We start from the raw sequence: 21707 nt of genomic DNA, 5'->3' as shown, positions 1-21707 counted from the left end.
GAACCAGCAGCCAGATCATTTAACCTGCAAGCCACCACACTGCCAGATAAAGGAGGGGAAGAGGGATCAGTAACTTAGCCTGCAGATGCAAGAGGAAAGGAAAAGCTTCCATTGATCCAACAAAGGAGCTGCCTCCGACTGGCAGAGTATTTTAAAGCCCAGGCTTCTCTAGCTTCCTTGCTGACACAGCCAGAATCCTGGAATTTCCTGCCTTATTCCTGCTTCTCTGATTGGCCACCTGGACTCCTGCCTAAACACACCCTCCTGGATCCCAGGCCTTCCTCCCAGCCTTCTCAGCAGCAGGCCTTCTCTATGCTTCTACCTCAAGACTGCAACCCTGCCTGTCTCCTGCAAGAGCCTGCTGACTCTGAAGCCTCAGGACCTCTAAACCAGCGTTACTCAAAGCCTCGCAGGTACTGGTGCCTGACTGTTCCTGATAATGCACTAAACATAAGTGCCATGCTGAGTCAGACCAAGGGCCATCAAGCTCGGCATCCTTTTTCTGACAATGGCCATTCCAGGTCACAAGTACCTGTCGGATCCCAATAGTTGATCTATTTCTTGTATCTCAGGCCCAGGGATAAGCGCTGGCTTTCCCAAGACTACCTGGCTAATGACTGTTTATAGAGTTTTCCTTCAGGAACTTATCTAATGCTCTTTTGAACCCCACTATGTTAGTTGCCTTGACCACATCCTCCAGCAACATAATTTTGAATTCACTGAATTTCAAATTCAATTTCAAATTCTAACTTTTTATATGGAGAATGCCCTATGTATATGAAAAATCTTGTATGTATTGTCCTCAGTGGAGTTTAGCTAGCCAGCAGTTATTGAATACTCCTGATGCTAAGGAGATGAGTTTAAAATTGACCTCTCGCCATTACTTCTCTCGAGTTGCCCCTGTTTTATGGAACTCCATTCCATTGGAAATACGTACGATCAAAGACTATCAGTGTTTTTGGAAAAAACTGAAAGCATTCTTGCTGTAAATACTGCCGCAGGATGGGCCCACAAACAGCTCACTCACCCCCGACGTCACCGTTTCCTACTTTGGCGAGGCTTAGAGTGCCGTCAACACCCAGTCCAATGCTGCCATGATCTCCGCAACCTGGAAGCTGCTGCCTTCCATTTCTGCTCCTGTCCTGGTGTCCTCCCTAAGTGCACGCAGCATGCACGTCTGTTGAAGATTTAAAGGGCCCCTGGCGGAAAAAGCTCCGTGGCCCTTCCAGATGATGTCAGCCTGCTTGCCCTATAAAAGGGCTCTTCTTTTGTTGTTCCAGCCCTTTGCAAGGACCTTCATGGTTGTCCATGGCATTCTTCATCCTTCAAGGTCTGCCGTGGTCATGCTCCTGTTATGATGAAATTCATGTTCTCCATGTTCCTGGCCTTCTTGCTTTTCATTGGATGTTCCTGGTCTCTTGTTCTTGTTCCTGGTTTGGTGTTCCTGTCTTCATCACCAGAGGTCCAATTCTGGTATTCATGCTTTTTTCTTCAGCCTGCAGTCTGAGTCCTCAGCTGGTTCAAGTCCTTGGAGTCGTCCTTGCTTTTAGAGTCCAAGTTCCTGAGTCTTGTTCTGAGTTCCTGAGTCAGGTTCCTGAGTTCCTGAGTTCCTGGTTCCAGAGTTCCTGTTCTTGGTCTTTGGAGAGCTTGCTCCAGTTGGAAGAAACCTTGTCTTCAATCTTCACCTGGTCTCTTGTCTTGCCTGGATCCCCATTCTTCAGCTGGTTCCAAGTCCAGAGTCTGTGCCGCCGTTGGCATGGTCTGCATCCAGACCACAGGCTGTGTAGGGTGCACTGTGATGCAGGGTTTTCCCAGAGCTTCATCTTGCCAAGAGTCTTCAGAGTCATCACCTTGGAGGAAGAGGGTCTCATGATGGGAGAGCACCAACCAGGTGCAGCAGGAAAGGATCCTGTAGCAAGGACCTGCTCTCCAGGTGATGCATTGTCCTTTCGCACTGAGGATATCTCCCCAAGGCCTACTGCCCAGGAGGGAAGGGTTAGGTCAGCCGTCATAGTTGGTGATTCGATTATTAGGAATGTAGATAGCTGGGTGGCTGGTGGGCATGAGGATCGCCTGGTAACATGCCTACCTGGTGCGAAGGTGGCGGACCTCACGCGTCACCTAGATAGGATTTTAGACAGTGCTGGGGAGGAGCCGGCTGTCGTGGTACATGTGGGCACCAACGACATAGGAAAATGTGGGAGGGAGGTTCTGGAAGCCAAATTTAGGCTCTTAGGTAGAAAGCTTAAATCCAGAACCTCCAGGGTAGCATTCTCTGAAATGCTCCCTGTTCCATGCGCAGGTCCCCAGAGGCAGGCAGAGCTCCGGAGTCTCAATGCGTGAATGAGACGATGGTGCAAGGAAGAGGGATTCAGTTTTGTTAGGAACTGGGGAACCTTTTGGGGAAGGGGGAGTCTCTTCCGAAGGGATGGGCTCCACCTTAACCAGGGTGGATCCAGACTGCTGGCGCTAACCTTTAAAAAGGAGATAGAGCAGCTTTTAAACTAGAACAAAGGGGAAAGCCGACAGTCGCTCAGCAGCGCATGGTTCGGAGAGAGGTATCTTCAAAGGATACTAATGATGCATTAGAATTAGTGCATCCTGATAGTGAGGTTCCAATAATTAGAAAAATAGTCCAAGTGCCTGTAACTAAAAACTCACCTGAGCAAAAAAAATTCTAACTTATCCCTATCAATTAAAAAGCAGAATGAAAATACAAACAAAAAATCAACTTTGAAATGTCTGTATGCTAATGCCAGAAGTCTAAGAAGTAAGATGGGAGAATTAGAATGTATAGCAGTGAATGATGACATAGACTTAATTGGCATCTCAGAGATATGGTGGAAAGAAGATAACCAATGGGACAGTGCTATACCAGGGTACAAATTATATCGCAATGACAGAGAGGAGCACCTGGGAGGAGGTGTGGCGCTTTAGGTCCAGGATGGCATAGAGTCCAACAGGATAAACATCCTGCATGAGACTAAATACAAAATTGAATCTTTATGGGTAGAAATCCCTTGTGTGTTGGAGAAGACTATAGTGATAGGGGTATACTACCGTCCACCTGGTCAAGATGGTGAGACGGACAGTGAAATGGTAAGAGAAATTAGGGAAGCTAACCAAATTGGTAGTGCAGTAATAATGGGAGACTTCAATTACCCCAATATAGACTGGGTAAATGTATCATCGGGACACGCTAGAGAGATAGCGTTCCTGGATGGAATAAATGTTAGCTTTATGGAGCAATTGGTTCAGGAACCGACGAGAGAGGGAGCAATTTTAGATCTAATTCTCAGTGGAGCAAAGGACTTGGTGAGAGAGGTAACGGTGGTGGGGCCGCTTGGCAATAGTGATCATAATATGATAAAATTTGATTTAATGACTGGAAGAGGAACAGTGTGCAAATCCAAGGCTCTCGTGCTAAACTTTCAAAATGGAAACTTTGATAAAATGAGAAAAATTGTTAGAAAAAAACTGAAAGGAGCAGCTACAAAAGTAAAAATTGTCCAAGAGGCGTGGTCATTGTTAAAAAATACCATTCTAGAAGCACAGTCTAGATGTATTCCACACATTAAGAAAGATGGAAAGAAGGCAAAACGATTACTGACATGATTAAAAGGGGAGGTGAAAGAAGCTATTTTAGCCAAAAGATCTTCATTCAAAAATTGGAAGAAGGAACCAACAGAAGAAAATAGGATAAAGCATAAACGTTGGCAAGTTAAATGTAAGACATTGATAAGACAGGCTAAGAGAGAATTTGAAAAGAAGTTGGCTGTAGAGGCAAAAACTCACAGTAAAAACTTTTTTAAATATATCCGAAGCAGAAAGCCTGCGAGGGAGTCAGTTGGACCGTTAGATGATCGAGGGGTTAAAGGGGCACTTAGAGAAGATAAGGCCATCGCGGAAAGATTAAATGATTTCTTTGCTTCGGTATTTACTGAAGAGGATGTTGGGGAGGTACCCGTAATGGAGAAGGTTTTCATGGGTAAGGATTCAGATGGACTGAATCAAATCACGGTGAACCTAGAAGATGTGGTAGGCCTGATTGACAAACTGAAGAGTAGTAAATCACCTGGACCGGATGGTATACACCCCAGAGTTCTGAAGGAACTAAAAAATGAAATTTCAGACCTATTAGTAAAAATTTGTAACCTATCATTAAAATCATCCATTGTACCTGAAGACTGGAGGATAGCAAATGTAACCCCAATATTTAAAAAGGGCTCCAGGGGCGATCCGGGAAACTACAGACCGGTTAGCCTGACTTCAGTGCCAGGCTGGGGATTGGGGGCAGGGAACAAAGCTGTAAGGTCTGCCTAGGACTCCTAATTCCCTTGCACCCGCACCACAGACAGACCCTCGCCATCATTCACCCCATCTCCTACTTCCCTGGGGCAAGGGTAGGAGGCAGGTAGTGGGGTTCCTGGGAGTGCGATAGGGTTGACACTGCCACTCTTTTGGGACCCCCCCCCCCACCCCTCCTTCTGCCATCTGACTGATTTGACCTGTGCCTTGCCGTGGCCTTGAGGGGGGGGGGGGGTGGGGGCGCTATCGCATCGCTCACCTCAGGCAGCAAATTGCCTTGCGCCACCCCTGCTCCTATCCCAAAACTGATGGACTTTAATGCAAGTAAGAACGATTGAACCTTTTCTTTATTATCCTTTAGTATAAAAACTATTTTCTTACATATGTAATCGTTCAGTAATGAATGGATAAATAAAACTTTAAAGAATGAAATAAAATGATACGGCAACTGCTGTTTACTTAACACCCCACACACACCCCCATAAGAATATGCAGAACAATTAAAGGGCAATATTCAAATGGTTTATCCAGCCAATCTTTGGAGTAAGCTGGAAAACCTCTGACATTTAATGTTTTTATCCCCTCTCCACAGCTAAATGTTGGGACAAAATGTGCCCACACAATAAAAAGCAGCATAGTTTCACTTTGTCTAGTAGCTCTACACACAGCTGTGGGCTGAATATCAGGATATAGTGACCCTGGGCAAAGTTCTCCAACTCGCTTCACTAGGGCAAATCTGGCTGAACATCCACCTCTTAGGGGTTAATATTCGAAGCTGTTTTCGTGCGTAAAACTGGGGTTTTATGTGCACAAATGGCTTTATATAAAATTGTCTGGGGTTTGGGCAAATAAAAGTGTTCGCGTAACCCGATGTCCTACAATACTTTTAGAAGCACAAAAGAGAGGCATTCCAGGCACGGAGTTGGGAATTTAGGAGCATACTTTTGATTTTAAAGAGTTACGCATGCAAAGAGCAGGTGTAACGTTGCAAGGATGTGTTTGCATGCATCAGTTTGTATAATTTTCAAAGCAAACTTATGTGCACAAGTGAGCTTTGAAAATTAGTCTAACTTATGTGTATAGCCGCCGCAATGTTACAAAATAACCCTCTCTGTGTCTGAGAAGAGAAGCTGAAAGCCGATTACTTTTGATTGAAACACAAAATAGCTGAGGTCTCAGATTAATGTTCTAAGATGTTTTCTGTTATGTCACTCAAGATAACATTTGATTAACTCCATACCACCGCAGGCTCTAGTAGCAGATGACCCTTGGCTTCTAACCTAATGACCTTAGCTGTGCTGGCTAAAGGAACTACTTTTTGTCCTCTGATAACCTTTCTGGCATAACTCAGCTGGACTCAATATATCCTTCCCTCGTATGTTGAAGAAGATTTCCAATCTGTAATTGAAAGTGGAGGATAGGAACGATAACTCCGTATCAGAATGTATTCATTAAAGTACACAAGGCTGCATACAACTGAGAATGCTTTTGGAAGAGCTATCACGTGCTACAGCAAGACAATTGTATTGGTCTAGAAGGCAGGAAACAAGTTTCTTAATTTGCTTAGCATGGCATTATCATTATCACAGGAAAATACTTTTCAGTGCTAAAACTGTACGCAATATACAAAGCTCAGAAGGTAATTCCTTGTGAGTGAATATATTTCATTAGCTCATCTTTCAGAGTTTACCTACTTTAGATGATTTCTGGTGAATATTATGAAACGCACGTAGTTTAGACAGCAGATAGACGTGTTTCTGTCGCCGCTCAAAGACTGTGTTCCGATCAGCAGGTGACCACTGAGCTGGGGATGGGCAATTTTCCAACACTCCACATATCTGCAAACGACATTTTGTAATGCATGGATTTTGCGTACATTTGCAAAGGAAAATCAACCCAGATTCTCTGCATTTGCTAATTTTCAAAACGAAAGAGGGTAACTTTCAAGTGGGGCCATGCAGGGATCTATAACAGTATTTTTAAGCTGCGTGTATGAGGAACACCAGATTATAAAATACACATGTCTGGTTACGTGGAAATCCCTGCCATGCATTGAAAGCACATACTTTTTCTATTTTTAAAACATATGCGCATATATTTTGCATGCAAAAAAATTGCGAGTTGCATAAAACCCTGTTTAGGCACAGAAGTTGGTATATTTTAAAACATGTGCATGTAATTGAAATCACCAGTTTGCTGATACCTCTACCAGTTCACCCAGTCCTTCTCCAGGCCATTGGCGATGTGCTTCAGATTACACAGGTTTGCAGTTATTTATTTCTTTTTATTTAAAATCTTTTCTATACCATCGTTCGGTCATGCACCATCACAACGGTTTACAGAGAGGCACATATAATTAATGTTCATTTTGGGAAGTGCTATCTTACAAAGTGCCAATATAGTTTCAGTTACATGTTTCAATAATACAAACAAGGTGACATGGAAGTTTCCATATGTATGCTTATTTAAACTGTCTATCTAGCATTTAGAGTTAACGTGAGAGAAAAATAATAAAATATGCAATTACGTATCTATGTGACTTTGAGCTGTGGCACATTAAGCTTATGGATGCATGACCTGGCACAGCACCAGGATTACCTTGGGAAGCCGTGCCCGATAAGCTGGGCTCAGCCCCACCTGAAAGTGGGTGACCTAGCTGGGAAACATGGAGGACACCCCGGGGAATTACAGGGAATCTGTCCTAGCTAATCCCATAGCGGGCTGGCAGACCTGAGAATTATTGACTCCGCAGCTGATCTACAGCAGGCAGCTGGATGTGATTGACTGATGCGTCTCTTGCATACCCAGCGTTACCCTAATTTTGCTAATAAAGCTGTGGTCTTTTTCATTCCTCTGCAAACTCGTTTCTTGACTAATGAATTAGGGATCCAGGAAGAAGAGGCAAGGTCAGAGCTGGCCATGTTATCGGGCATACTGTATGGTGGAATGCCACAACAGTGGGTTTTTATTTGGGGGGCGGGGAGGTTAGCTCAGATTAATTTAAATCTTATTATTATTACAAAGACTGTGCTGGAATTTAACACAGAATGCAGAACAGAGTCATAAAATGCCAAAATAATCTAAACAAATCTCTTCCATATTTGGTCTGTACTATAGCATGAAAAAGCACAATTCAAACATCTAAAACACAGAACCAAGCCTTCCTGAGATGCTCTTTTCAGGTGGTATAGATAGAACTGGCAAACAGACTTACAAAGAAAAAGCTTTGTAGAGATAAAAAGGAAGTCCTCAGCAGCTCTGCTTCTGAGCGGGAAGACCGCGCTTCCTGATTTATTAGGGAGCAGCAGAAGACAAGGTGGGGGGTGGAGGAGAGGGAAATCATTTTTGTTGTGATCAGTAAATCTAATGTGAAAGAAAACCCAAGAATCCAGCACTCTGCAAAGGCAACGACACTCAAGGACAGAACTTATGCAAAAAGACGCCAAGAAGGAATAGCGAGAGCTCCCCCGAGAGAACTTGGTGGATGGGAAGGCTCTGCTCAGTGCCAGCCTGGCCCTCGTCCTTCCCATCTGCAATGTCCTTTCTCAGATCCTACCATCAACCGCCCTATTTTGCTATGAAAATAGGAGCACCCTGACCAGCAAATGACAGCCTCTGTACATCTGAGGATGAGGCCGCACATCCTGCTGGACTGTAAAGCACAGATTTGGGGGGGGGGGGGGTTGGGGGTTTTTTTTTTTTGCTTTCTTAAAACTGCTTTACTCCCAGATTGGGATTTTAAGGGAAATGTTGCTTGCTAACACTTACGCAAGCCCCTTAGAGAGGGCACTCAGCCTTTTAAGAATCGCCACCCCCGTGATGATCTGGCACACTTGGCAGTGTCTGCCTGGAGCCTGAACGGCTGATAACCCCTAGAGAGGGTGGTCTCCGCAGGGCAGGGACCAGGTCATTGGCAGGGCGGAGATGGGGAAAGCTTGCATTGTGCCACAGCTCGCCTGGGGATTAGCAGAAACAGAAGACATCTGTTTTGTGACTTGCCACTTTTTAACCTTTGGAAGCACTCACATCTCACTCACAGCCTAGGAATATTTTCCAAGGAAAGTCACCCCAATATTTCTCGGACTAATCCATGGCTTATTCTTTGTGTAGGCTGGGGGGGGGGGTCTCTTTTTGCTATTTCTCTTTCATTAATGTTTTTAATTCAGTGTTGCACCATTACCATACATTAAAATGTTCTTCCCTGCCAGGATGAGTCAATTTAGAATACAAAATCGTAGAGAAACGCCTGTGGAATAAGCATAAGGTCAGAATGACCCTTGATATTTCGTCTCCAAGTGCTTTGTTTACTATGCTCCCAAACCAAACCCTTTGTCCTGGATGGATTTTCATGCTTCGTAAATGTCAGAAGCAGTGAATTCCTAGCACTCGTTTCCATTAGAATCTGTAAATTGTAATCAAATCTCTGTCAGAGCTTGAGCTGTCAGGTCATGTTATAATATTCTCATATATTGCCTCCCTCTAACAAAAGTTATTTAAAGCAAAGTAGGGCAGTCTCAGAACAGAGGAATGAAATAAGCTTTATTTAAAAAAATATTGCAAGTAATATGCTCATAAATATTCTGTTACAATCTGTTGACAAATTCTATGACTCATATTCAACTCAAGACCTTTAAAGGTGATTAAAACAGTGCACCAAAGAGACCCCCAACACCAGGGCACTGCACAGCTGATCTTTGTTCAGGAAATTCACAATTCTTCTATTATTTTTGTCACAAAAAAGAGAGGCAGAAAACGTGGTGCGCCATCTGCCACCGCGTGCTAGAAGCTAAACACTGAGCGCATAGCATGCAAGCTGCACAGGGCTGGTGCCTCCATTAGGCAAACTGGGTGATCACCTAGAGGGCCACAATTTTAGGGGCAGCAAAATCCCATCAGCATGAAGCCCATGGGGGAAAGCCTGGAGGAGAAGTCCATTAACTGCTATTAATCAAGTTTAGTTCGGGAATAGCCACTGCTATTAATTGCATCAGTAGCATGGGATCTTCTTAGTGTTTGGGTAATTGCCAGGTTCTTGTGGCCTGGTTTGGCCTCTGTTGGAAACAGGATGCCGGGCTTGATGAACCCTTGGTCTGACCCAGCATGGCAATTTCTTATGTTCTTATGCCAAAGAAGGGAGCACTATGTTGGAGCCACTGCCAAAAGGTAAGTTGGAGGTGGGGGTTGCCTGACCAAAGGTTTGCCTAGGGCGCCAAATACTCTTACACTAGCCATGGCATTGCAGATTCCAGGCATGGACGTCATTCAGGCACAGGGGCATGAGCTGATGAGTGCAATCAGCTCCCAGCTAGTCATGGGGAGGCAACGAAGTGTCTTCTAGAAGGTTCCTCATCCTGCTTTCCATAGCTGGAGAAAGGGTGTGTCTTACAGCGTCAACAGAGGAGAAGTAAAATGCTTGAATAGCAAAGAGGTGAAGAGTGGGAAAGACTTAAGGCTTCCAAATGGCAATCATTTATGGGGGGTCAATAGAGTAAACCTTTCTTCCAGTTTTGCTTCAGTACAAAAATTACTCTAGATATATGTATGTTATGTATTTATTTATTTATGTATTAGTTTTAGATGGCAGTAAAAGGAAATCAAAGATTAGTAAGTTGAAAAGTGTACTAGTGTACAAAAAAAAAACAATTGTTGTGGAAAGCAACTAGAAAATAAATGGGTTTTGAGTTGGGTCCTCCAGGTAGAAAGAGGAGAGAGGCATCTTGGTCATGAGATGGAAGTTTGTTCCAGGACACAGGTGTCAGGAAAGAGAAAGCTTGGAGGCGAGAAGCTGCTCATCTTTTCCGACAGATGCAGAGGAGAGTGCACGATTGAGGGCAAAGAGAGGGAGACGATGTAGCTCAGAGTCGATAAAACAGAGAAGTAGTTGGAAGCAAAGCTGTAAATGCATTCATGTGTGAGTAGGCCTGGATTTAGGCAGAGGCAACATAGGCAACCATATTTTGATAGGCACCAGAACATAAGAACATGCCATACTGGGTCAGACCAAGGGTCCATCAAGTCCAGCATCCTGTTTCCAACAGTGGCCAATCCAGGCCATAAGAACCTGGCAAGTACCCAAAAACTAAGTCTATTCCATGTTACCGTTGCTAGTAATAGCAGTGCCTATTTTCTAAGTCAACTTAATTAATAACAGGTAATGGACTTCTCCTCTAAAAACTTATCCAATCCTTTTTTAAACCCAGCTACACTAACTGCACTAACCACATCCTCTGGCAACAAATTCCAGAGTTTAATTGTGCGTTGAGTGAAGAAGAACTTTCTCCGATTAGTTTTAAATGTGCCCCATGCTAACTTCATGGAGTGCCCCCTAGTCTTTCTACTATCCGAAAGAGTAAATAACCGATTCACATCTACCCGTTCTAGACCTCTCATGATTTTAAACACCTCTATTAGGGATGTGCAGAGGGCACGGATTCGTCCGATTCGGTATTCGCATTCGTCGGCGGGCAAATTCGCCGCATTCGTCCAATGGCGCCCCGACACGCTGACACGCGCACTCGCCCGCCCCCCCCCCCCCCCGGCTCCCATCAAAGCCAATGGGGGAAGTACCCGCAGCCCACTCCCGGCTGCAGAATCGGGGCTTTCCCACCAAGCTTGATGCAACTTCTGGGGAGCAGCCACCAGAACAACAAAAGAGCACCAAGACACCCAAACTGTGGCAAAGTGGCACCAAAAGCGGCATGAACAAGCCAAGGCACCGCAAAGGAGCAAAGGGGCACCAAGAGTGGCAAGAGTGCCCTAACAGAGGCACTGCTGCTGCTATGCTCTTATCGGGGCCTGCCTCCTAGCTGCTTCCCTAAAGCAGCGTTGTTCTCATCCTGCATGACAGCGGCAGCAGCAGCCCAAAAGAAATTCAGGACAGGACCTGAAGCTTGCAAAGGCTCTGCCTCTTACACCTGTTTCCATAGTAACAGGAAGCCCATGTGGGAGGAGAAGGGGACAGGGCCAGGAGCTGTAGGCCCTCTGCTCAGTTCCTTTCAGGCTGCTGCTGCTGCTGTCGCGCAGCATCAGGAGTTGGACAACCCCCCCCCCCCCACCACCACCACCACCACCACCCATGCCTATGGATGCCGGCAGTGCAAATCCAGCCCTGTGTGAAGTTTAAACAGAGTAAGGGAGAATTATCAAAAACATTCCATTCTTATCAATGGGTAAAATACCAGGGCAAAACTCCAGTAATTATTGCACTGGAAAAAAAAAACTTTGATAAGTCTACTCCATAGTGTCCTGAACTGTGCAGTGCATTACAGTCCATGCAATCAGTCATGAACTCACATTTCACCCAAGATCTGTACTGATTCTTATGCCTGCTATTCTTCTGCCGTGCACATCTTTTTGCTGTGTACACATAATGCGATCCACAGCACAAATGTGGAAAGCTCAAATCCAATCAGATTGAGAAAATTCAAGGAGGTGGACACAAATTCAGTTTTCATGATACCAAGGCTGTGTTAATTGCATAGGTAGACAAATAAATGCTGATAAATGTATAAATAATTTGTTGATCCATGGGCTGCATATAAGTCTATGGTCTCAATAATTTCTCCTTGACATTAATTATACCATAATTAAAACTTGTTATTCTTGAGGAAAAATTACTAAGGTAGCTGCAATAAATCCTCTTTCTTTCCTCTGGGGTCCTACTACCTCAACCGAAAAATGCATTTTCCCCCTGATTTTAAACATACTGTCTATGATTTCCCATGCAAAAGCTGCTTTTCAAGGGCTGGTGCCACTTTTTCTATAGGTATTGTAGAGTTCACCTTTTAAAAACTACTTTCTGACCTCAATACCTACTGCAACTTATATACCAGGCACACCATCTGTTTTATTCTATTCTGTGCCTGGTGATACTTGTATTCACAGCTTTTTTCCTCTCTGTCTCACATATTCAGTCATACCTCAGACACTCACACCCGCATACCACATACTTTCTACATGCATGCAAAGCTTTTTACATAGATACACGCATCTTATCTATTCAAACACAACATATATCCATGCTATTATGGATTCCCAGTACTGCAAGGATATAAAAAAATACATACACTACAGTGCTGGCATACTGCACTGCTATATTAGCAAGCAGGACTCATTCATACTAATTACATATAGCACTAGTTATCAATAAAATATACAGTCAGTTCTCAGTTACGGTTATACAAATCAATGTACACAATGTGTAATATATTGCACAATTCAAAGTAGAGGATGGTCTAACACTCCATTGAAAGGAAGTTTGTTCTGTTTTTACAAGATTATTAGAGCCTCAAAGTTACGTTTTTAAACATAGGGTTTGACTATTTTTATTTCCCACAGTTGAAGAATATCTTTCTGCCAGATATTTTCCCCGAGTATGGGTGAATCAAGGCCTAAAGAATTTGTCCCAGGGCTGCCGACTTTTGGGTGCCACAGAGACTGCTGCAAAGCAGTCTCAAGATACAAGGGACCTTTAAAAAAAAATCTTTGGCTAAGTGGAGCACCAGCACTGGCATTTTGCTCTAATTCAAAAACACACACTGTAGCATTAAAAATTAAATCAATGTTGCAGACTAGCCTCAAGTACTGAGCAAATGGAGATTTTTTTCCCCCATTCTATGAGGTCTGTGGCATTTTTTTCTCCTCTTTTGAAGATGTCAAATAATTCTCTGAACTGTTTGTTTGTGAGTGCATGTTTATAAAAGTCTGGCCACTCCCGGGAGACACACGTCTTCCTTTTCATAAATCTGGAATGAGACCATTGTACAGGGAAGGCAGACATTCCTTGATGGCATCATGGGGGAATTGTGAGTCGCAGGGCCCATCCAGGGATTCCATTGATGAGAACTTAAACCTGGAAAGCTGCAAGATGCCAAAATTGAAGAAAACAATGGAAGGCATGCATCCTCATTTAACTCTGTCTCCTCTGCCCCAGTGGCATACTGTAGATCTCAAAAGGAGACAAACCCTTAAGGCTAGGAGAAAAGGTTGTGCTTTTGCAAATCTTTGAGGTCTAATGGGAAACTGCTGGGTCCGAATTATTTCAGCCCTAGAGGAACTGCAGGAGGATTTATCTGTCATTATCCTAGTGGGAAACCGTGATTGGCCAGAGAGCCTACAATCACAGGGGGCTGCTGAGCGCTGAAGAAAGCCATTGATATGTGTGGTACGGTTAAGCTCTGCACAGCTGGACTTACGTAAACAGAGCTCAAGGTTGGGGCTTCCAGCTCAGGTATTTCAGTAAAAGCAGATCCTCCTGTAGATTGAGTCCTGTGGATTCTTACTAAGAGGAATGTTCTCACTTTAGAGGGGAAGAGGCAGGGCCGGTGCTAGCTTTTTTTGCTGCCCTATGAGAACAATTACCGTGCTGCCCCCAAGCCCCCTGTTCATTCATTCTCTGTCCCGGACCCACCAAAAAATACACCCAGCTCCCTTCAGTGATACAAACTTTAAAAACTGACACCACCACCCCCTCAAACTCATGGCTGGTGAAAGGGTAATGGGTGCCCTAGGCGAACCTTATAGCCTTGATCAATGCCCCCCCCCACGCTCCATTCCACACACACAGTTAAGAGTTATGCATTTATATTATAAATGAAAATATCAGCGTACAGTATTCTGAGGTAAAGAGATCCCTCACATTATATTTACATGCACTGCTGTGATACCAACCAGAAACCCCTGCAAAAAAAGACCCTTGGTACCCTTATAGTATTAGGCCTATTGTGATGTGTGCTGGGTGTGGGCTCGACCCTCTGAAAGCCCTAAACACTAATACACTTCCTATTAGGAGAATACCTCACCTCAGTCACACATGCAGAACATAAACAGAGCCTCACCAAATACAGAACAGAGCAACCATAAAAGCAGAAATACAAATGCGCAGATAAAAACTGAACTGGAAACCACAAGAAGCCAAACTCTCTATGCAGTGCAACAGTGAGAAAACAGAACCAATACCATTCCTCAAACATCAAACAATAAAATCAAGAAATAAAATAAATACATAATCATAATAGTAAAAAACATAGAAATAATATTTAAAAAAAAAAAGCTGATGAATAAAAGATCAATTAATTAAAAACTTATGTACAAGTTTTTTAAAAATGTTCCAAACACCAATAAAATATTTCAAAACAGCAGACACAGCAAATAACACCTGAAAACTAAAACTAAAAAGGATTTTAAAAATTCATCTCTCCATACCTGGGAACTTTTGATTTCCAGTTGCCCTAAAATTGTCATGGATTATCAGGCACAGAGGAACTGGAGTAGTTGTGCACACACATGCTCCCTCTCATACACACACATGCTCTCTCACTCTCCCACACACATGCTCTGTCACTACATACTCTCGCTCACTTTTCCATGCACAAACAGATATGCTCTCTCTCACTCTCCCTCACACATGCCCTGTCACTACATACTCTCGCTCACTTTTCCATGCACAAACAGATATGCTCTCTCTCACTCTCCCTCACACATGCTCTGTCACTACATACTCTCTCTCACTTTTCCATGCACAAACAGATATGCTCTCTCTCACTCTCCCTCACACAAGCTCTGTCACTACATACTCTCGCTCACTTTTCCATGCACAAACAGATATGCTCTCTCTCACTCTCCCTCACACATGCTCTGTCACTACATACTCTCTCTCACTTTTCCATGCACAAACAGATATGCTCTCTCTCACTCTCCCTCACACAAGCTCTGTCACTACATACTCTCTCTCACTTTTCCATGCACAAACAGATATGCTCTCTCTCACTCTCCCTCACACAAGCTCTGTCACTACATACTCTCGCTCACTTTTCCATGCACAAACAGATATGCTCTCTCTCACTCTCCCTCACACATGCTCTGTCACTACATACTCTCTCTCACTTTTCCATGCACAAACAGATATGCTCTCTCTCACTCTCCCTCACACAAGCTCTGTCACTACATACTCTCTCTCACTTTTCCATGCACAAACAGATATGCTCTCTCTCACTCTCCCTCACACATGCTCTGTCACTACATACTCTCGCTCACTTTTCCATGCACAAACAGATATGCTCTCTCTCACTCTCCCTCACACAAGCTCTGTCACTACATACTCTCGCTCACTTTTCCATGCACAAACAGATATGCTCTCTCTCACTCTCCCTCACACAAGCTCTGTCACTACATACTCTCGCTCACTTTTCCATGCACAAACAGATATGCTCTCTCTCACTCTCCCTCACACATGCTCTGTCACTACATACTCTCGCTCACTTTCCATGCACAAACAGATATGCTCTCTCTCACTCTCCCTCACACAAGCCCTGTCACTACATACTCTCGCTCACTTTTCCATGCACAAACAGATATGCTCTCTCTCACTCTCCCTCACACATGCCCTGTCACTACATACTCTCGCTCACTTTTCCATGCACAAACAGATATGCTCTCTCTCACTCTCCCTCACACAAGCCCTGTCACTACATACTCTCTCTCACTTTTCCATGCACAAACAGATATGCTCTCTCTCACTCTCCCTCACACAAGCCCTGTCACTACATACTCTCGCTCACTTTTCCATGCACAAACAGATATGCTCTCTCTCACTCTCCCTCACACATGCCCTGTCACTACATACTCTCGCTCACTTTTCCATGCACAAACAGATATGCTCTCTCTCACTCTCCCTCACACAAGCTCTGTCACTACATACTCTCTCTCACTTTTCCATGCACAAACAGATATGCTCTCTCTCACTCTCCCTCACACAAGCTCTGTCACTACATACTCTCTCTCACTTTTCCATGCACAAACAGATATGCTCTCTCTCACTCTCCCTCACACATGCTCTGTCACTACATACTCTCGCTCACTTTTCCATGCACAAACAGATATGCTCTCTCTCACTCTCCCTCACACAAGCTCTGTCACTACATATTCTCGCTCACTTTTCCATGCACAAACAGATATGCTCTCTCTCACTCTCCCTCACACATGCTCTGTCACTACATACTCTCGCTCACTTTTCCATGCACAAACAGATATGCTCTCTCTCACTCTCCCTCACACATGCCCTGTCACTACATACTCTCGCTCACTTTTCCATGCACAAACAGATATGCTCTCTCTCACTCTCCCTCACACAAGCTCTGTCACTACATACTCTCTCTCACTTTTCCATGCACAAACAGATATGCTCTCTCTCACTCTCCCTCACACAAGCATACATTCTCACTTTCACTCACTACCACTGACTTAGCAGGCAGTAGCAGCAGCAGCAGAGTCTCCTTCTGCAGCCCCTGTGCCGAAGGGAACGACTTTTGGCCACAGGGCACTGGGTTACTTCCTGCAGGGTGCACGCCTCTTCCTCCTCAGCAGCACGGGGCTGTGCTAGTTCTCCACTTACTAAGACAGCGCTGACCACGCTGTCTTTTGGCGGGGCCGTGCTGCTTTTTCTTGGCAGCACGGACCTCTTTCTTCCGCGCCAGTGGGATCGGGTCCATCGGTGGCACCACAGTCGCTCTTCTTCCTCTGCCAGTGGGATCGGGTTCACTGGCGGTACCACGGACCTCCTGCTTCCACATGGACCTTTCCCTGCTCCCAACGCCGCTCCACCAGGTGTGATGCCCCATGCAATTGCACGGTTTGCACACCCAGTGCCACCGGGCCTGGGACAGCAGTGAAACAAGGTGCAGCTCCCCCATGTGGGAGTGTAAGATGGTGGGCTCCCAGCCTATATAAGTGGTGGAATTGTTAGTGGCCCCTCCGCCGCTGTCTTTTGTTTATTTATGTAGGAAAGGACGCTTGGGCCTCTGGGACCGAGGAAGACGGGCTGCCTTTCCCTATTTTTGCAATGACTGCTGGAAACCTTTGCTTTGTGAGGGGGAATCTTTTTTCCACCCTTCCCGCCTCTTGCTTGGTTTCCCCTTCTCTCACAGAGTTTTTGTTTTGTCTTTTACGTGGGTACCCTAGAGTCCAGGGACTCATTGTACTTCCCTCTTGAGGACGGGCGAGAACTGCAGGACCATCTGTGTCCTCATGGAGGAATGAATCTACGTTCATTCCCGGGGAGAAGGAGTAAGGGGGGTGAGAAGGAGACCAGTGGCCCCACTCGGGTGTATCCACGGCCTTCTCAAGGGAATAATCACGGGAGACAGGAACCAAGGAAACGGAAGCCCACAGAAAAGCTCTGACAACTGGAACTGGAACTACCACAACCGAACTGGGTTACAAATCCTATGCATCATCTATTTAAAAACTACCCCAATGTTTGGAAAGGACAAGCAAGGGTGAGGGAACAAAGTCAAAATTCATCTTTTTGAGACTTTCCTCACTCCAAATGACATCAAATCCTCACCAAGGTGTACTGTGCTGTTCGTACGTCTCATTCTACACGAGAAACTGGCGCCTAAACCCTAAACCACCACCATCACCTCACCTTGACCCTCCTATAGAGATATAAATACTTCCTTACTATGCAGGCCTTGTAGTGTCTCTCTCTCTCTCTTTCACTCTCTCTCCAAGGGTATTAAGTATGGATTGCACTGCCTGCCCCTCCCACTCTCTCTCTCTCTCTCCCCCCCCCCGAGGGTATTAAGCATGGATTGCACTGCCTGCCCCTCCCACTCTCTCTCTCTCCCCCCCCCCCCGAGGGTATTAGTATGGATTGCACTGCCTGCCCCTCCCACTCTCTCTCTCCTCTCTCTCCCCCCCCCCCGAGGGTATTAAGCATGGATTGCACTGCCTGCCCCTCCCACTCTCTCTCTCTCTCCCCCCCCCCCGAGGGTATTAAGCATGGATTGCACTGCCTGCCCCTCCCACTCTCTCTCTCTCTCCCCCCCCCCCCCCGAGGGTATTAAGTATGGATTGCACTGCCTGCCCCTCCCACTCTCTCTCTCTCTCTCCCCCCCCCCCCCGAGGGTATTAAGCATGGATTGCACTGCCTGCCCCTCCCACTCTCTCTCCAAGGGTATTAAGTATGGATTGCACTGCCTGCCCCTCCCACTCTCTCTCTCTCCCCCCCCCCCCCCGAGGGTATTAAGCATGGATTGCACTGCCTGCCCCTCCCACTCTCTCTCTCTCCCCCCCCCCCGAGGGTATTAAGTATGGATTGCACCTGCCTGCCCCTCCCACTCTCTCTCTCTCTCTCCCCCCCCCCCCCGAGGGTATTAAGCATGGATTGCACTGCCTGCCCCTCCCACTCTCTCTCTCTCTCCCCCCCCCCCCGAGGGTATTAGCATGGATTGCACTGCCTGCCCCTCCCACTCTCTCTCTCTCTCTCCCCCCCCCCCCCCGAGGGTATTAAGCATGGATTGCACTGCCTGCCCCTCCCACTCTCTCTCTCTCTCTCTCCCCCCCCCCCGAGGGTATTAAGCATGGATTGCACTGCCTGCCCCTCCCACTCTCTCTCTCTCTCTCCCCCCCCCGAGGGTATTAAGCATGGATTGCACTGCCTGCCCCTCCCACTCTCTCTCCAAGGGTATTAAGCATGGATTGCACTGCCTGCCCCTCCCACTCTCTCTCCAAGGGTATTAAGTATGGATTGCACTGCCTGCCCCTCCCACTCTCTCTCTCTCTCTCTCCCCCCCCCCCCCCGAGGGTATTAAGCATGTATTGCACTGCCTGCCCCTCCCACTCTCTCTCCAAGGGTATTAAGCATGGATTGCACTGCCTGCCCCTCCCACTCTCTCTCTCTCTCCCCCCCCCCGAGGGTATTAAGCATGGATTGCACTGCCTGCCCCTCCCACTCTCTCTCTCTCCTCCTCCCCCCCCCCCGAGGGTATTAAGCATGGATTGCACTGCCTGCCCCTCCCACTCTCTCTCTCTCCCCCCCCCCCCCGAGGGTATTAAGCATGGATTGCACTGCCTGCCCCTCCCACTCTCTCTCTCTCCCCCCCCCCCGAGGGTATTAAGCATGGATTGCACTGCCTGCCCCTCCCACTCTCTCTCTCTCTCCCCCCCCCCCCCCGAGGGTATTAAGTATGGATTGCACTGCCTGCCCCTCCCACTCTCTCTCTCTCTCTCCCCCCCCCCCCCGAGGGTATTAAGCATGGATTGCACTGCCTGCCCCTCCCACTCTCTCTCCAAGGGTATTAAGTATGGATTGCACTGCCTGCCCCTCCCACTCTCTCTCTCTCCCCCCCCCCCCCCCGAGGGTATTAAGCATGGATTGCACTGCCTGCCCCTCCCACTCTCTCTCTCTCTCCCCCCCCCCCCCGAGGGTATTAAGTATGGATTGCACTGCCTGCCCCTCCCACTCTCTCTCTCTCTCTCCCCCCCCCCCCCGAGGGTATTAAGCATGGATTGCACTGCCTGCCCCTCCCACTCTCTCTCTCTCTCCCCCCCCCCCCAGGGTATTAAGCATGGATTGCACTGCCTGCCCCTCCCACTCTCTCTCTCTCTCTCCTCTCCCCCCCCCCCCGAGGGTATTAAGCATGGATTGCACTGCCTGCCCCTCCCACTCTCTCTCTCTCTCTCCCCCCCCCCCCGAGGGTATTAAGCATGGATTGCACTGCCTGCCCCTCCCACTCTCTCTCTCTCTCTCCCCCCCCCGAGGGTATTAAGCATGGATTGCACTGCCTGCCCCTCCCACTCTCTCTCCAAGGGTATTAAGCATGGATTGCACTGCCTGCCCCTCCCACTCTCTCTCCAAGGGTATTAAGTATGGATTGCACTGCCTGCCCCTCCCACTCTCTCTCTCTCTCTCCCCCCCCCCCCCCCCCGAGGGTATTAAGCATGGATTGCACTGCCTGCCCCTCCCACTCTCTCTCCAAGGGTATTAAGCATGGATTGCACTGCCTGCCCCTCCCACTCTCTCTCTCTCCTCCCCCCCCCCGAGGGTATTAAGCATGGATTGCACTGCCTGCCCCTCCCACTCTCCCTCTCTCCCCCCCCCCCCGAGGGTATTAAGCATGGATTGCACTGCCTGCCCCTCCCACTCTCTCTCTCTCCCCCCCCCCCCCGAGGGTATTAAGCATGGATTGCACTGCCTGCCCCTCCCACTCTCTCTCTCTCCCCCCCCCCCCGAGGGTATTAAGCATGGATTGCACTGCCTGCCCCTCCCACTCTCTCTCCAAGGGTATTAAGCATGGATTGCACTGCCTGCCCCTCCCACTCTCTCTCCAAGGGTATTAAGCATGGATTGCACTGCCTGCCCCTCCCACTCTCTCTCCAAGGGTATTAAGCATGGATTGCACTGCCTGCCCCTCCCACTCTCTCTCCAAGGGTATTAAGCATGGATTGCACTGCCTGCCCCTCCCACTCTCTCTCTCTCCCCCCCCCCCCGAGGGTATTAAGCATGGATTGCACTGCCTGCCCCTCCCACTCTCTCTCTCTCCCCCCCCCCCCCAGGGTATTAAGCATGGATTGCACTGCCTGCCCCTCCCACTCTCTCTCTCTCCCCCCCCCCCCGAGGGTATTAAGCATGGATTGCACTGCCTGCCCCTCCCACTCTCTCTCCCCCCCCCCCCCCCCCCCCGAGGGTATTAAGCATGGATTGCACTGCCTGCCCCTCCCACTCTCTCTCCAAGGGTATTAAGCATGGATTGCACTGCCTGCCCCTCCCACTCTCTCTCCAAGGGTATTAAGCATGGATTGCACTGCCTGCCCCTCCCACTCTCTCTCCAAGGGTATTAAGCATGGATTGCACTGCCTGCCCCTCCCACTCTCTCTCCAAGGGTATTAAGCATGGATTGCACTGCCTGCCCCTCCCAGTCTTAGTCCTCTCTCCCCTACCTCGCCATGGGCACTGCTGGCAGCCCACCAAATCTCTACTCCTCTTTGCTGAGTGGGATAGGCTGCTCTTTGGCACCCCCTAATGGACAGCAGTTGCCTAGGTTGTGCCAGCCCAGGGGTTAATACTCACACTATACTGAGGGTAAGCAGTAAGACTGTGCTAAGAACAGAAAACACTACAAGTTCTGTAGAAAGTCTGTGATGATACAAGCATTAGAAAGCCAATAGGACAGGAAAAAACTCTTATTTGTGCTGGAATACTTGTGCAGTGGACGAATTTCTTCCAGCACAGAATAGAAGCAAGCAGCTCTGCAGCATGGCTAACGCTCTTCAGTCTTGCACTGTGACAGATCCTGCAGTCTGTGGCCTCTTCCCTGACTCTAAATTCCCTTTGACTTTGTCCCAAGCAGGCTCCAATTCGCTCACTGATTTGGCTCCTACCACCACTGCAGGAAGCCTGTTCAAGGTTTCCTCAACGAAAGTGTATTTTCTCGCATTGCTTTTGAACAAAGTTTTAAAAGAGCCAGAGTTCTCAAAGAGCTTTCAGATTCCTTAAAGTTCCATGGGAGTGTCTTTCTCTGGCGGCTTATTGTTAAAGCATTGATCGATCGATGGCAACTTGGCTACTTCGGAAATATCATTACAGCGCAGAAACAAAATGCACGGGACAGGTTAGACTG

The 21707-nt window shown here is 47.2% G+C and overlaps 1 long non-coding RNA gene across 2 annotated transcripts in view; it reads right to left on the bottom strand.

The window, feature by feature from the left end:
* LOC115094956 overlaps positions 1-21707 on the bottom strand; it is a 74014-nt gene that overhangs the window by 16931 nt on the left and 35376 nt on the right. Inside the window, exons 1-2 of one of the 2 annotated variants that reach the window (XR_003857645.1) lie at positions 14512-14573; positions 6003-6146 (exon numbers count right to left, since the gene is read on the bottom strand). This is a non-coding gene — a long non-coding RNA (uncharacterized LOC115094956). Of the gene's footprint in view, positions 1-6002; positions 6147-14511; positions 14574-21707 lie in introns of those variants that run through there. The other variant, XR_003857644.1, reaches the window with a different exon arrangement.

The sequence above is a fragment of the Rhinatrema bivittatum genome, chromosome 7 (assembly GCF_901001135.1).
Source record: "Rhinatrema bivittatum chromosome 7, aRhiBiv1.1, whole genome shotgun sequence".
Lineage (NCBI taxonomy): Eukaryota > Metazoa > Chordata > Amphibia > Gymnophiona > Rhinatrematidae > Rhinatrema > Rhinatrema bivittatum.
Note: the sequence above shows the minus strand (reverse complement) of the source record. Positions and strands in the feature narration are given on the sequence as shown.